Source organism: Rhinopithecus bieti, unplaced genomic scaffold, assembly GCF_001698545.2.
Source record: "Rhinopithecus bieti isolate Rb0 unplaced genomic scaffold, ASM169854v2 scaffold_11966, whole genome shotgun sequence".
Taxonomy (NCBI): Eukaryota; Metazoa; Chordata; class Mammalia; order Primates; family Cercopithecidae; genus Rhinopithecus; species Rhinopithecus bieti.
In genome coordinates, this window is record NW_016807254.1 from 323,831 (window position 1) to 341,817 (window position 17,987).

General features: G+C 35.0%; 1 protein-coding gene across 1 annotated transcript in view; it reads left to right on the top strand.

The window, feature by feature from the left end:
• MGAT4C (MGAT4 family member C) overlaps nt 1-17,987 on the top strand; it is a 294,007-nt gene that overhangs the window by 208,130 nt on the left and 67,890 nt on the right. Inside the window, exon 2 of the transcript XR_001887122.1 lies at nt 9,121-9,170. The gene's annotated coding sequence lies outside the window, so the exon portion shown is untranslated. The remainder of the gene's footprint in view (nt 1-9,120; nt 9,171-17,987) is intronic.

Genomic DNA, 17,987 nt, shown 5'->3' on the forward strand with positions numbered 1-17,987 from the left:
AAAAAAAAAAAAAAAGAAAAAGATGAGACATTTTTACATCTAAAAGATAAATAAAATGTTAAATTAGATGTTCAAGCATGTTTTGTTGGAGTTGAATTAACTTTTACTTTTTTATTAAAATCATAGAAACACCATGTCAACAAAAGAGAGAAAGACATTTTTCTACACTATATACCATGAGTTAATTTCATTGCAAACCTAGAAGTCATATATATGTTGCCTTGGATAAGTTACCAAATTTTTTAGGACTTCACTTCTCAGTGAGAAAGATAAAGTTAATATCACAAATTGTTATACTTGCTTCATAAAACTATTGTATGAGTCGATTAAAATAATATGCTTAAAGCATTTCCCAGTTTTAAAGAATGGCAAATTGTAAGGCATAATTAATTTTAAACTTTTTTGAATATTATATAAACTTCTAGGGAAAATATTTTTTACTATTAGCATAATATTGAGTTCATTTTTTCTTGTGGAAAGAAGTCATGAGAGGAATTTGAACATTTTATGTGGCAGACTGTAAAATATTTTATAGATTTTTGGAGATTTATACCACTTACACAAACTACTCAAAGAAATGACTAGAAAGAAAACTGTCATCTTTCTGGTGAGGCTTTTAAATTTGATTGCATTATCTCTCTTTATAGTAGATTTATTATAGCATTTATATGCATGAGTGTTGTAAAATAATATTACAGTTTTCTGGTCAATTTAGGTCATGAAATCCCATTAACAACTAAAATATGTAGATACAAAAAATATTCACTGTGTTAATTAAATGTGCATTTTATTTACTGCCTCTTTTCTCTTGTAAAAATCTAAGCAACAGTTCATTTAATCATTAAGCAAAGAAGTGTGGCAATGTAGGTTAAAATCTACATTTAAAAAGCCTTTACTTTTAAGTAAGTCTATACTAATACGTTATTTGAGACATCCAGAAACAACTGCCAAATCAAAATTAGTTTCTTAAATAGCAGTGTATAGAAGTCAAAGATCTATCTGCTATAGAAATCTTGTTGAATTAAAGTATTTCCCTTAAAAGCTCCAATTAGTGGGAAAATGTTATATGAATTTATTATACTAGTCATTTAGCAAGCAATTGTTGAAGATCTACTGTATTCCAAACAAAAAAATGGCATGCTATGATTTCTGCCCTTGAGGTTATAGCATTGGGTAGATACTGGCATTCACACAAAGATTGAAGTAAGATGGACTTAGTCCTCTAATTGTAGTCCCAAGAAGAGAGAGAGACCAAGATTGCTATAAGGGTCACAGCCATTCCTGCAGAGGTGACAGTTAATCAAAGTATTGTCTAGGATAATGGAATATATGTTCAAAGTCACTGAAGCATGAAAGCTCACATGAAATGTGTTTGGAAAATGGCAGGTAGTTCAGTGTAGTTGCAGGATAGAATTATTGGTGGGAGTAAAATATATGGCTAAGAAATGTATTTATTCAAACAATAAGAAACCAGTAAAGGGATCAGAAACAAGAGGGATCTGACCAGAATTTCCTTTTGGCAGCAGAGTTTCATTCACTTACATAATTGGAAAGAAACGTACTGAAAAGACCAAAAGCATAGATACTATGACAGCCCAGGAATTTGAGGATACAGTGAGCCATGATTGCACCACTGCACTCCAGCCTGAACCACAGAGCAAGACCCTGTCTCTAAAAAAGTAAATAATAATAATTACTAAAAGAGTTTACATAATTTTAGAAATACGTTATTATGGAATCTGCAAATTTCAAAATTTTGAGGTCTAAAGGATATAAAAGAATTTTTTTAAATAAAATAATGTAAGTTCAACTAGTTAACTAGTTTGATATTAGCTTTAAAGAAAACTACTTTGATTTTAAAATCAAGGAAATACAGAAATATTTTCTCCAATATTAGCATGTTTATTTTCCTACTTAACTTTAAATTTTTATATTATCACTTTAAATAGATCATTCATTCATTAAAAAGTTAGGAAACAACAGATGCTGGAGAGGATGTAGAGAAATAGGAACACTTTTACACTATTGGTAGGAGTGTAAACTAGTTCAACCATTGTGGAAGACAGTGTGGAAATTCCTCAAGGATCTAGAACTGAAATATCATTTGATCCAGGGATCCCATTACTGGGTGTGTACCCAAAGGATTACAAATCATGCTACCATAAGGACACATGCACATGTATGTTTATTGCAGCACTATTCACAATAGCAAAGACTTGGAACTAACCCATATGCCCTTCAATGATAGACTGGATTAAGAAAATGTGGCACATATATACCATAGAATACTATGCAACCATAAAAAAGGATAAGTTTATGTGCTTTGCAGGGACATGGATGCAGCTGGAAACCATCATTCTGAGCAAACTACCACAAGGGCAGAAAACCAAACACTGCATGTTCTCACTCATAGGTGGGAAATGAACAATGAGAACACCTGGACACAGAGTGGGGAACATCACACGCTGGGACCTGTCCTGGGGTGGGGAGCAGGGGAAGGGATAGCATTAGGAGAAATACCTAATGTAAATGAAGAGTTGATGGTGCAGCACACCAACATGGCACATGTGTACATATGTAACCAACCTGTACGTTGTGCACATGTACCCTAGAACTTAAAGTATAATTTACAAAATAAAATAAATAAGTAGATCGTTCATTTCACATATGGCCTGCTTTTTAAGTTCAAATAATAGTTTTTTTCAAAGTGGCACAAAATTTAGCTAATAATAGAGCTAACAAGTTAATGGCAAAATAAGGGCTTTAATGAGTGCAGAACTCATTAAAATTATCCAGAAGAATGCCTGGAATAATTTATTTTAACTTGTTAAAACTAGTGGTATAGCCAAGCCATTTAAGAGTAACAACTAGCAACCATTTTACTTAAAGAGTATCAATGAATGGCTACTTTTCCCTGAAAATGACTATCTGCTCCACTTGTGATTTCATAGCCTGGAATCTGATGCCAAGGAGTCAGGCAAATGAATTGGATAACAGGAGAATGGAAAAAGAGCTGAGGATAAAAGAGAGAATGAAGACGTGAAAAGATACTTAAATCATAAGTAAAGCTCAAATGAAAACAAGATACCATTCTCCCTTTACCCTCACCCATTTTAGGATAATAAAGATTCAAAAAATTTGAAGCACCCAGCTGCCAGTTGAGTGTCAGAAAAAAAAAAAAAAAATCCTTATACGTTTGTAGTAATATTATACTAACATGAGTATTCAGTGTTGATCCTTTCCATACATGGAAATCACATGCTTTTCTATGACAAAGAGTAAATAGACAAATCAATTAAAGAGTGGGGAGTAGATAGTTCTTATAGACAGGGATAGTGTTCTCTTGTCAGTCATTCTAAGCTCCATCATCCTCAACATCACGTATATGATTTATGGTTTACAGACTTTTGATATTAATGTATTTACTCATGTGGTTCTCCTTATCAGGAATGCCCTTTCATTTCTTTTCTCTAATGTACAATTTCAGCTCATATATTCTCTAGTCACTTAATATTTCACATTTGGCATTATTTTTATACATATATCTTATTCCCTCAACTAGACGGTTAACTTTCTGAAGCCCAGAAATTAATCTTAGGCATTTTAGTATCACTCAATTTCTAACACAGAGCTTTATGTAAATTTATGATTAGTAGCTGTAGTTTGAATAAATCATCACTCTTACCCCAAGCCTTGTTGAGGCTTATTATGTTAGAACATGTTGGAAGCTACTGATAAAAATGAAAAATATGCAAATCTTTCAACAAAAACTTACTGAATATTTACTTCTTGTCAACAGTGTGCAAGACTCCGGGGATACAATTTTGCAGAAAATAGAAAGGGTCTTATGTTCTAAAAGATCAGAAAGATGTTAAATAATCACACTCCTTAATATTTCATTAAAAATTGAAATAAGGTTGCTGAAGAAAAGAGAAACTGTTTCAAGGAGTTTTAAATTCTAGATTATTTAATGAAGGAAAATTCTCCTCTAAAACCAATATGTTTTTTCTGATTATGCATTAAATACATTTCTCCAGAAATTTCTTTTCATCCGAATGAGGGACCCATACTTCACTCATGGTGGACCTATGAACTAGATAAACTCACTGTGTTTCTGGCTTTTGTTGTTATTGTTTTATTTTTTAAGCTAATGTATCATTATTTTTTAACTGATAAATAAAAATGGATATATTTATCTTGTACAACATGATGTTTTAAAATATATACATTGTGAAATGACTAAATTGAGCTAATTAACATACGCATTACTTCACATGCTTATCATTTTACAGTCTTAGCAATTTTCAAGTATACAATATGCTGTTATTAACTATAGTCACTGTGTTGTGCAATAGAGCTCTTGAACTTACTTCTCCTGTCTAATTGAAATTGTATAACCTTCGAAGAACATCTCTCTATCTCCACACCTCCACTCCAGCCCCTGGTAACTACTATTCTACTCTCCTTTACTTTTATGAGTTCAGCTTTTTTATAACTCCCATACACTAGTGAGAACCTGTGATACCTGTCTCTGTGCTGGGCTTAATTCGCTTAGCAAACTATCCTTGGGTTCATCCATGATATGGCAAATTACAGGATTCCCTTGTTTTCAAGACTGAATGGTTTTTCTTTATCCATTTATCCATTGCTGGATGACTCCATATCTTGGCTATTATGAACAGTGCTGCAATAAACATGTGAGTGCAGGTATCTCTTTGACATACTGATTTCATTTCATTTGATTATATATCTAGTAGTGGGATGGCTAGATCATAAGGTACTTCTTTTTTCTTTTTTTTTTTTTTCTGATTTTTGAGAAACTGCCATACTGTTTTCCATAGTGGCCATACTAGTTTACATTCCCACCATCATTCACTTTTTCTCCATATCCTCCTCAACACTTAGTTTTCATCTTTTTTGTGATAGCCCTTCTAACAGGGGCCAGGTGATAACTCATTGTGAATTTTACTTGCATTTCTCTGCTAATGAGTTATGTTGAGCATTTTTTTATATATACCTGTTGGTCATTTTATGTCTTCTTTTGAGAAATGTTTATTCCTGTCCTTGGCCCATTTTTAACTGGGCCATTTGTTTTCTTGCTAATAGTTTATTTGACTTCCTTATACATTTAGAATATTAACTTATGAGATACATGGTTACAATTTTTTCTGCCATTTTGTAGGCTATGTTTTTGTTTTGTTCATTGTTTCTCTTGCTGGAGCTTTCTAATTTGATATAATCCCATTTGTCTATTTTTTGCTTTTGTTTTCTATGCTTTTGGGGTCTTAATCCCCCCAAAAAAAGTCATTGTCCAGACCAATATTATAGAGATTGTCCCTATGTTTATGTCTTTGAAAAGGGGTTCTATAACACTTTCTCTGCTTGCTTTTCTGTGTTTGAATACTGCCCAGGAGATACTCAGCTCCAGCGTCACAGATGAACCTACACAAAGTTCTTAGTTCAGCTAAGGCAAGTCATGCTCAACCAAGGGACAGAACATCCTGCCTTTTAAATTAGAAGTGTCCAAAAATTGCTAATTTGTCTCTTAGTCATCTCATGTACACACACACACACACAAACACACACACACACACACACACACACACACACACACAGAAAGTCAAACACTCAGCTAATGGTTTTCCAATGTGCCAATCACCAAAGCTTCTTGTATATGTTTATGTTAAAAAAAAAAAAAAAAAAAAGCACTGTGGCTAATCATCTCAATTTAAAAGTCAGATGGAACACGTGGGGCATACATGTGTAGGGCTGAGGTATATTGGGCAAGGGAAATTGACACTTGTAGTTCCCCAAAGATCTTTCGCTTTGCTTGGCTGTCTCTGCAACTCCAGTAAAGTGCATCCAGACTCAGTAAAAGAATAAAGTGAACCACTTTGCCTCCTAGTACCTTTGCTGCCGTTTGCATTTCACCACTCAGCTTATAGAGATGAAATCTATTACCTCGGGCAGGCACTGCTTGCACAATGAAAGATTAAATTTTTCTTCCAGATGGGACAGATCAGCAAGGACTCATGAAAATATTAATGATGAAAGCTCTGGGAATTATATATTATCCCTGACCAGTAGGTTTCTTTGGACAGTGAAGAACTGTCAGTTTAACTCATTTTTTTTTTCCTGTAAGATTCCCGCTCAAAGAATATATAAAAGGGAAATAATACATGATTTAGTCAGATGAGCATAGATTTAAGGGAAAGCTTATCTGTTCTGTCTTTCATTTTCTTTCATGTTTTGTTTTGTGTTCCCAATCTGCAAATACAATTTTGCTGAGGTGATGTAGTGTGGTCGATTTGATTCTTGAAGCTGTTCATGTGCTCAATGTAGGAAAATTGCTTTATGAGAATAATACAGAAGTATGCCATTCTTTATTATTTAATTGAACATAACAATTTAAGCAATACCCTGACATTTATTATGATTGAAACAATTTGTTTTATCTCAAAATTGAAATTTATTGAATCGTGTATTCAAAATATATTATGAAGAATTTCACTTTCACTTGTCAGGTTTTAATTATCTTGAAAACTTTTTATAACCATTACGAATCAACAAATAATTTTTATGTTACTCTCTCTGTAGAAGGCCTTGGTCACTTACCCTTTTTTATTAAAGAAAAAATTCTGGGCCTCTTTTTGAGGCAGCAAGATCAATTACCATTAATCTGAAATTTTTTAAACATGTATTTTCCTTTTACACAGAAACAAAGTTTACATTATAAAATCTAAAAATGATAGAAATGTTATTTCATTATGGGCAACCTGATTCAATGTATTATTTTACATATATTTAGGAACACATATGTAGTATTTATGAGATATTTGAATGTTAGGAAATTTCTTGAAAATAAAAATACTCCATTAGCCAATTTATAGAAAATTCTAAATGAAATATATCTCCAATTGTTTTTAAAAACCTTTTTGAAATATTTTATGTAGCACAATTATTTGTACATGACTCAAATTATTTTTCGTCATGCTATAGATGTGAATAGTACAAAAAAAACTAACCATTTTAACATAAGGCTTCAGAAAGGAGACAGGCACCAAAAATGGATCCAAAATCAACTATTATTATCTAATCATAAATTCATTCAAATTGAAGATAACTACCTAATTGTTAAATATTAATAATTAGAAAAATAAAATATTATTTTTGATTCATACTCTTTTTCTACCTAATAGAACACATCTATATAATTTTTTGATTGATAACAAAATTATTTATTAAAAATATATATAATTTAACCAGATGAAATTATCTTTCCTTAATTACTTTTATTTAATTGAATTGCTTTTATTTAACTGAATATCTGGCTCACTAATTATCTCTTCTCAGGTACATGATATTTTTCATCAGTGTCTATGAGAAATTATCAGCCAAATATAAACTTCATAAACCACTAATGGAATTCTAAGGTCCTGTGCCTACAGTGTGTTAAAGTTTCTAATTGATGATAGCCATACAAAGATAAATCAGCAATTCCATTTTGTTCATCAGTCTTTCACAAAATTCGTGAAATCTTTGTAAAAAATTAGATGCTGTTAAAATGTATTCTGAATTATATTTAAAGTCTCATCACTAGTAAATAGATTCAAAAGACCCATTACAACACTTCTGGTCATGAACATTGTTATAATATTTTCAAAATCAATGCTGTTTTTCCTGATTGCCTGATCATTTGATGATCATCTCTAATGTTTAGATTCTCTTCATTGATGTGCCAAATGTATAATATTGAAAACATAAACTCCATAAACCAAACACCTTGCTGTGACCAAATACCCAATGCTTGCATGGGATTCAACCAATTGTTGCTATAGCCTTCTGAATAGCAAATTTCTTGAGAGCTATTGTTGGGTCTCCTTAACTCCTGCTTTCTTTCTGCTCCATGCCAATGACTGAGATCTGATTTTAGGTCCTAACCTCTGTGTTCTGTGATATAACTAATTGGCTGTGAAGATAACTTCATGTTACAAAATGAGTTTATGTGACATGAGAATCCCAAAATACCTACTACTGTTTCAAAATGTTAGTCTCCAATTGTAACTATTCTTGGTGTCTGTGGAAGCTACGGAAGAAGACAAAATGTGGAAATTCCAGTGAAGGTGTTGTTGACCACAGAAGCCGACCACAGCACATTTAGGTAGAGAGAGGAATGCTGATGGCGAGATATCAGGAGAGCTGGAGGAATCTGTGCCTCAAGAGCATATAAATGTTCACAATTGACTCTTGTCTGAAAGAGTAATGTTTGCATAACACCAAACTTTGAAAAACAGCATAATTGGTTCTACTCAGAGGTACTTAAATAGCCTCAGAGTAGCACTGAAGTTTTAAAAATATAAATATATGTTTATGTATAGTGCAAAAAGGCAATGCAAAATAAGAATATATTTATTTTCTGAAACTACCTTTGCTTAAAGAAAATGCACATAATTTTAGAGGCATGTTATCTTTAGAGAATTTTATTCACTTACTTATTGTCTCATACCTGCACAGTTTTCTTCTGAATACCCTTGTTAACACAGTCTGGCAGACATTCAATAGCAAACTGTGTTCCAGGCAATGAATTTATACTGTTGTAACAGGAACAATCTCTTGAATGTTGTAACCCTTTATATGTGATGGAAAAATCAATAACATGGATAAATGTGTAACAAACTAGCCTGTGCACCTTTTTGGTGAAGTGAAGCTCAGTGATATGGACTGAAATACATTCTTAAGTAAAATAACTTTATGCTTAAGTGGAATATTTTAAAATATATTTATTTACTAACACAGACATCAATGGTGATATTAAAAGAGACTTACATGTATGTATCTTTATATTATGCTATATATAATTCAAATAATTAATTTGATACTTTTAATGAAAAATTTAACTTAATACAAAGGTATGTCTATTTCATGATATGCATACATGGATAACTTACGTTAAAATGTTTGGTCTACATTTTTCTGTCAAGTTAGAAAGATTTTATAAATACGATCATAATGCAGTTAGATGGAAAACAGCAAATTATTACAGAGAATACTTTTTATTTTACTTTTATCAGCAAGAAACCAGTGGGTTGTGTTAGTAATATTAGACTTTCTTTTTTCCAGGGTATCAACGGTTTCTGTACAGCACAGATTATGACAGCTTCTTCCTTAAGGTGAGATTGGATGTCATTCATGGTAGTTTTCTAAGGGACTACACATTTTTTTAATGTATTATCAAAAATATTTCATAAGTAAAATTGTCCTGGAGTAGCTACACATTCCTAAATTGAAAATATTTTCTCATCAATTTTATGTACCTAATTCTATTTCTTAATAGTACTGTTTTCATGATAAACTCTAAACATTTCTTGGACATTTCTGAGTACAAGCCATGTAACTTGATACTTTGATTAAAACTTGGAAATGTGCTAACCATATAAGAAAATCAAGTTAGAGAACAACAGCAAAACATTCTAATACAACTAATACAATTAAGGCATCTCTCAGAGAGTGCACGCACTTGTGTAGGTATACACAAACACACACACACAGACACACACACACACAGAGGATGGTAATTAATATTTGTAACTTTCTCCTAAAATACAAGTCCATTAGAATCTTACGGTTCTCATAAGCCCTCCAGATTGTTGTGTTAATGAGTAGTTTTGCTCTATCTTCTTTATTATTCCAAGAGTTAGCAATTTTTATTATTGTATTATAAGATAGTCATATGAGATTTACTCACACATTTACTCCTGTTTTTACCATTTCTTATCGGACTTTACACTTTATCTATCTGCTAAAAGTATATACTTTATCATTTCCTTTACTAAAGAATTGTCAAGTTTTCTTTATCTGAAAGTATTTTTATTTTACTCTTACTCTTGAAAAATAATTTCCCCCATCGTGAATCTAGATTGTCAGTAATTTTGCTTGCACCACTGAATAGTTTATTATATTGCTTCCTGGATTCCATTTATTAATGAAAACTCAATTGTTTTCATTGTAACAACTCAGACAGTTGTTACACCTGTCTGGGTAATTTGCATTTCTTCTTGTTGCTTTTAAAGTCTTCTCTTAATCTTTAGTGATCTGAAACTGGTTGTGATATGACTGGATATGTTATGCATCCCACTTTAGATGTGTTAGCCTTCTTGAAACTGTCAGTAGATGTTTCCAGCAATTCTGGAACTCCTCTGTTAGCATGTCCTTTAATGTAACCTCTTCCATTTCTTTATTTTCCATACCTCTTCCTTTTCTCACATCATTTCATTATTTATTACTTTGAAACTATATCCAGTTCACTTATTTTATCTGCATTGGTGATATATTTTCATTTAATCTTTTTTAATATTCTAATTTGTATTAGTATATTTTGAAATATTACTTGAGGTTAATGAGGTACATATGCAGATCTGTTACATGGGTGAACTGTGAGTCACTGTGGTTTGGTATAGGAATGACCACATTCACTCAGGTAGTAAGCATAGTACCTGATGTAGTAGTTTTTTAACCCTCATTCCCTCCCTACCACGCTCTCTGCTCTAGTAGTCTCTGGTGTCTGTTGCTGATATCTTTATGTCCATGTGTACTCAATGTTTAGTCCCCACTTATAACTGAAAACATGGAGTATTTTGTTTTCTGTTCCTTTGTTAATTCACTTAGGATAATGGCCTCCAGCAGCATCCGTGTTGCTGCAACGGACGTGCTTTTGTTTTTTATGGTGACAGAGTATTCCATTTGTGTTAAGAAATTCTGTTTGAGTCTTTTAAAAATTCAGTCATCTGTTTTTTCTTGTTCTTATGTTCAATCCAAGTTTATATTTTATTTGCGATTCTATTTACACTCTGTGTTGTTCGTGATCAATTACACTCATGGAATATTATTTTCCGTGTGTGTGTGTTTTTTCACTGTTGTTTTAACTATGATTGCACACACATAAAATGTTACTTATGAAAATTCTTTGAGGCGAGACTTGAAGTTCTACTCTTAAATTTTTTTGCTTCTGCCAGTCACTAAGGAGCAATATCAACCAAAGACCAATTTTATACTAACTTCTTTGCTTTTGATTTTTGAGCAAACAAATAGCATGAATTCATTCAGATCTCAGATCTTTAATGAGGATTAATGTGTTTTTGTAAGTTCTTCGTTTTGGTTTTATTTTCTCCAGGCAGCACTCAGGAATGAATATTTCTTTTCAGACCCTTTTTCTCCATGAGATTTGTTTCTCATTTTATGAGGGATAGCATTTTCTATTATACTTTCCACTTTGGATGGGCCACAAGGTTTATCTCCTGCATTCTGTTCGTCGTGAAGCAGTCAAAATGTAATCTCAAACATTCTAAAGTTTGGTAGGATTTTTCACACAGGAAGCTAGCTTTGGTGATTACTTCACCTCTCAGGGTTTCTGCTTTTATTGTTATCTTAGTATTTGTAGATTTTTTTCCTTCATGCAAAATCAAAGATTCTTATAATGTACATACACATGTGTGTGTGTGTAATTTTATTTTAATTGTTTTTTCATCAGTAACTTTACTCTGGTTAGATAGATCCAATATGCAGGTTTGAAGCAGAAAAGTAAATGTTTTTGATTTCTAAAGATGCTAATATTTGATTCTTTACATTTTGGAGAGAGTCATTAAGAAAAGCTTATAGTGATTTCTCTATAAACAACTGCTATACTCAGAATAAAGAAATGTTGCAGAAAAAAAGTTCATCAGTTCTTAAACATTTTGCTTTCAGAATATCAGTTTCTTGAGAATTATTAAGGACTCCAAACGGCTTTGTTTTGAGGATTTTCATCCATTAATATTTGCTGTATTGTAAACTAAAATAGAAATTTTAAAATATTTATTTCCTCTACCACTAAGAATAAACCCATTATCTGTAACAGGAATAGTATATTTTTTATGAAAAATAACTGCATTTTTTAAACAAAACAAAAGTTAATGAGAAGTTTAGCACTGCTTTGTATTTTTGCTAATCTCTTTCATGTATGATTCAATAGAAAACTCAATAGAAGACTGCTGGAGTGTTGTACCTGCTTCTGTATCCACTCTGTTTTGATACCAAACATCACATAGCCTTTGAAAAACTTCCCTGTGTATTGTGATAGAATGAGAATTAAGACAAATAATATCTTAGTATCATTGTGGAAATAGGTTTGATATTGCAGTTGTTTTCAAAAGTTGCTGGAGGCCAGGCGCGGTGGCTCAAGCCTGTAATCCCAGCACTTTGGGAGGCCGAGACGGGCAGATCACGAGGTCAGGAGATCGAGACCATCCTGGCTAACACGGTGAAACCCCGTCTCTACTAAAAAAATACAAAAAGCTAGCCGGGCGAGGTGGCGGGCGCCTGTAGTCCTAGCTACTCGGGAGGCTGAGGCAGGAGAATGGCGTGAACCCGGGAGGTGGAGCTTGCAGTGAGCTGACATCCGGCCACTGCACTCCAGCCTGGGCGACAGAGCGAGACTCCGTCTCAAAAAAAAAAAAAAAAAAAAAAAAAAGTTGCTGGAGATCCACAGGAGACCCTAAATCACACTTTGAAAACTACTGACTTAATAGCTTACAACAGTTTGCCCCATGAGTCTATAGGTTGCATGGATAATTCTACTGAACCTGGTAATTCAATCTGGGCTGGACTTGACTCATCTCACACAGCTTACTAATATGTTTCTAGTCAGCTATTGGGTTGTCTAAAGCTGGCTGCTCTAGAATGATCTTGGCTAAGATGATTAGCACCTCACTCCATATGAACTTTGTACCTCTACCAAACGTGCCTTGCTCTGTTTCTGTGACAGTCGGGGAAGGGTTTCACAAGGGAGAATTGAAATATAAAATCACTCTTCAGTCCTAGGCTTAAAATTGTAGGCTGTCAGTTCTAGTGCATTCTTTTGGTGCAAACATATTAAAAAGTCAGCTTGAACTCATGTGTGGGGAACAGATTTCACTTCTTGATGGGAGAAGTTACAAAGTCATACCAGAAATGGGGTACATGCAAAGCATGAACAATACAAGACATTTTGTCAATCAGTCTTCCACAGCATCTGATATTCTCAACACAGAAACAAGGTAAACAGTTTTCTTTCCTCATCTTCAAATGATTTAACCCCACCGTGGATACTATAGAAATCTGTAGGGACATGTTAAGAAATAATACTGCTGTCACCTAAAATTCATTAGTTTGGGCTCTACACTGCAAGTGCTCAGGTAAAACCATAACCTTGAATGTAACCAGGCCCTGAGAGACAGGATCACACTAATAAAATACATGATAAATTGATACTGATGACAATATTAACATTACTAATTTTTTAACTCACAATATAAAATATAGATATTATTTGAGATGGAATTTTGTGTGGAAATAATCAGCAAAATCTCTCACTATAGTCAAGTAACACCAAGAATGTTATGAATATGCTGTCATTATTTCACTTTTACAAAGACAAGAAATAAACAAAATAATAGTTGAGCGTATTTCCTCCTTACACATAGACAAATATAGAAATCAGACTGTTCTCTGATTATCAAAATAGACAATAGAAGATCAGATAAGTAAAAATTTAATAACATCAAGCTAAGAAAGCTGTATTTAATGATAACAATTTGGGGTTTTGGTTTTGTGTTTTCTTTTCTAACAGAATGGAAAATGCTTAAAGCATGTATACTACATTTCTCTCCACCTCAAAGATAATCACACCATTAAGAGGAGAAATACCAGAATTTTATAGCTTGGCTCCCTTTCCTCTGGATCAGATGTTACATGTTCCTCAAATGTCTAGAGTCATGCAAGTAATGTAAATCAGTGACGTAGTTCAGCAGTAAAATGTCAAGTACTTGTGGAGAGAGAGGAATGCAGGCAACTAGAATAAGCCTTCCTGATATAAACAATATTAGCTTTTACTTAGGTCCTGTCAATCGTTGCAATGTAGGAATGAAAATCCATTATTACTACATATTTTGATTTTAAAAACAAAAGAAGGTTGTCTCAGAAAGATGCCTGACTAGACACACTCAGGAGGAACATCTGCCACCAAGTGACTGGGACATAGGGAAAACTGGTGCACTATGAGCAGATCTTCAGAGGGAAGGCATTGAGGGTGGACAGAGGGAGGACACAGACCCTGGGCTGAAGGAGGAGGAGGCTAGGAACCCTGAACAGGGCTACCTTGCACTATAACTTATTCCTGACCCCTAACAACTCTTGGAGAAGGAGTGAATTGAACAGGTGAGGAGCAACCTGCCCTCACCATGAACCTCTGGAATCCTGGCAACCAGAGATAGCACAACACCCATGGACACTTGAGCTGGCAGGGAAAGCTGTGTAGAGAGTTGATAGGAGCAGGACTCTATCCTGTGCTGAACTCAGGGGGTATGGTGTGGGAACATCTGCAGTAAAACACAGCTAGGTCTGTTCCAGGGCCCCAGCCTGGCAGAGCTCACTTGTAGTGCAATGATGGAGAGTCAACCAAGGTACTTCCCAGGGGCCCACATCATAGCTCCTTCATCAGCTGACTGTGCCTGACCATCAGAGAGCTCTGGCAGAGCAGCCCTGGTAACACACACCAGCTCACCAGCCCCTTACCCCAACCACAGCCTCCCCCATGCTGCTTTGCCAGCACTCACTTGCCCACTGTCACTCACCCCACTGTCCTTCCAGTGTGCACGCATGCAAGTGGGACTTGTCTCCCTTCCTCTGCCAGAATATGTGTATGCATGCATCCCCTCACACAACTGCCCGCAGAGCAAACATGCACACAGAGGCTAGCAGCCACAAACCCACCAACATCCCAGCCCAACCAATGAACATGTAACCCACCATGCTGCCACTGCTGCTGGCATGTGCAAACAAACATGAATTCTTCTATCACCACTCAGACAAAGCACTTTCGCTGGCACTATCTATTGGATTGTTACGGACTGCTGTCTGGAAACAGCTCAGTCCCTCCAGCACCACAGATCCCTAACCTTGAGGGGCCAGAGAACAAAGCTGGGAGCCTGGTATCATTCCCTCAAAGTTAGAACACACAGCTCAAGAGTGCTGAACTAAACCTTAGACCCCTAAAATCTTCCAGAAAGAAATCCAGTCAACTGAAACCACCTTAGACAACAATCAAACCCTCAAGGGCATCAAACAAGATAAAAACAAAACCCTTTCAAAGGATAGCAACTTCTAAGATTGGAGGAATATCAGCCCACACAGATGAGAAAAAACCAGAGAAAGAACTCTAGCAACTCAAAAAACTAAAATGTCCTCTCACCTCAAAATGACCCACACTGGTTCCCCAGCAATGGTTCTTAACAAGGCTGAAATGGCTGAAATGATAAAAATAGAATTCAGATCATGGACAGGAAAGAAGATTCAGGAGAAAGTCAAAACCCAATTCAAGTATTCTAAGAGATGCAAAAATGTAAAGAGACCAAATTTATTGACTCATTGACATCCCTGAAAGAGAGGGAGAGAAAGCAAACAACTTGAAAACCATATTGGAGGATGTGATGGTTAATATCGAGTGTCTACTAGATTTGATTGAAGGATGTAAAGTATTGTTCCTGTGTGTGTCTGTGAGGGTGATGCCAAAGGAGATTAATATTTGAGTCAGTGGACAGAGAAAGGCAGACCCATTCTCAATCTGGGTGGGCACAATCTAATCAGTTGCCAATGTGGCTAGAATAAAAGCAGGTAGAAGAATGTGGAAGGACTAGACTGGCTGAGTCTTCTGACATCCTTCTTTTACCTCTGCTGGATGCTTCCTGCCCTTGAACATTGGACTCCAAGTTCTTCAGCTTTTAAACTCTTGGGCCTACACCAATGGTTTGCCAGGGGCTCTCAGGCCTTCTACCACAGACTGAAGGCTACACTGTTTTCCTATTTTTGAGGTTTTGAACTTGGACTGACTTGCTCCTCAGCTTGCAGATGACTTATTGTGAGACTTCACCTTGTGATTGTGTAAGTCAAAATTCCTTAATAAACTCCCTTTTATATATACATCTATCGTATTAGTACTTTCTCTCTAGGGATCCCTGACTAATACAGATTATATCACCCATGAAAATTTCCCCAACTTCACTAGAGAGGACACAGTATTCAAATTCAGAAAATGCAGAGAACCCTTGTGAGATACTACATAAGATGACCATCCCCAAGACTCATAGTCATTAGATTCTCTAAGATTGAAATGAAAGAAAAAAAGGTTAAATGAAGCTAAAGAGAAGGTCACTTGCAATGGGACACCATAAGGCTAACAGCAGACTTTTGGACAGAAACCCTATAAGCCAGAAAATGTCAGGGGCCTATATTCAACATTATTTATGTGTGTGTGTGTGTGTGTGTGTGTGTGTGTGTGTGTGTGTGTGTGTATTTATTTATTTATTTATTTATTTATTTATTTAAGATGGAGTCTCTCTCTGTATCCCAGGCTGGAGTGCAGTGGCATGATCTCGGCTCACTGCAAGCTCTGCCTTCTGGGTTCACACAATTCTCCTGCCTCAGCCTCCCAAGTAGCTGTGACTACAGACACCTGCCATCATGTCTGGCTAATTCTTTGTATTTTTTTTTAGTAGAGACGGAGTTTCACCATGTTAGTCAGGATGGTTTCGATCTCCTAACCCTGTGATCTGCCCACCTCAGCCTCCCATTCAGCATGCTTAATGAAATTCCAACAAAGAATTTTGTATCTAGCTAAACTTAGCTTCATAAACAAAGGACATGTAAGATTCTTTCCAGACAAGCAAATCCTTTGGAAATTCCTTGCATTGGACCTGTCTTACAAGAGGTCCTGAAGGTAGTGCCAAATATGGATAGGAAAGACTGCAGCCAGATACAACAAAAACATATTTAACTACAGAAACCATTGACACTATAAAGCAACTACACAAACAAGTTTGCATAAAAACAAGCTAACAACACAATGACAGGATCAAATCTGCATGTATCAGTATTAACCTTGAATGTAACCAGGCTAAAGGCCTGAATTAAAAGGCAGTGGCAGGTTGGATAAAGAAATGAGACCCAATGATATGCTGTCTTCAAGAAACCCGTCTCACATACAATGTCATCCCTAGGCTTAAAGTTAATGGATGGAGAAAAATCTGCCAAGGAAATGAAAGCAAAAAAGCAGATGTTGCTATTCTAATTCCAGACAAAACAGACCTTAAACCAAAAAATTTCAAAAAGGCAAAGAAGTATATTACATAATGGTAGAGGAATTAATTCAACAAGAAGACTTAATTATCCCAGAAATATATACACCCAACACAGGAGCACTCAGATTCATAAAGCAAGTGCTTAGAGACCTATGAAGAGAGAATATAGCCACACAATAACAGTGGGAGGTTTCAACACCCCATTGAGCACATTAGAGAGATCATCAGAGCAGAAAACTAATGAAGACATTCAGGACCTGAGCTCAACCAAATGGACCTAATAGACACCTACAGAAATCTCTACCCCAAAACAACAGAATATACATTCTTTTCATGTGCACTGGTATATACTCTGAATTTGACTGCACAATTGGCCATAAAGCAATCCTCAGGAAAGTCTAAAAAGTAAAATCATGCTAACCACAGAATCAGACCACAGCACTATAAGAATTTAAGTCAATACTAAGAAAATCACTCAAAACTATATAATTACATGGCAATTAAACAACCTACTCCTGAATGACTTGTGGGTAAACAGTGAGATTAAGGCAGAAATCAATAAATTCTTTGAAACTTATGAGAACAAAGATACAACATACCAGAATCTCTGGGACAAAGCAGAAATAATGTTAAGAGGGAAACTTATGGTGCTAAACACCCACCTCAAAAATTACAAAGATTTAAAATTAATAACATAACATCAGACCTCGGGGGACTGCAGAAACAACAGCAAAGTATCTCAACTACAAAGCTAGGAGAAGACAAAAAATAACCAAAATCAATCTCAAAGACCAAAGGTAGATAAAACCACAAAGAAGGGGAAAAACCAGTGCAAAAGGT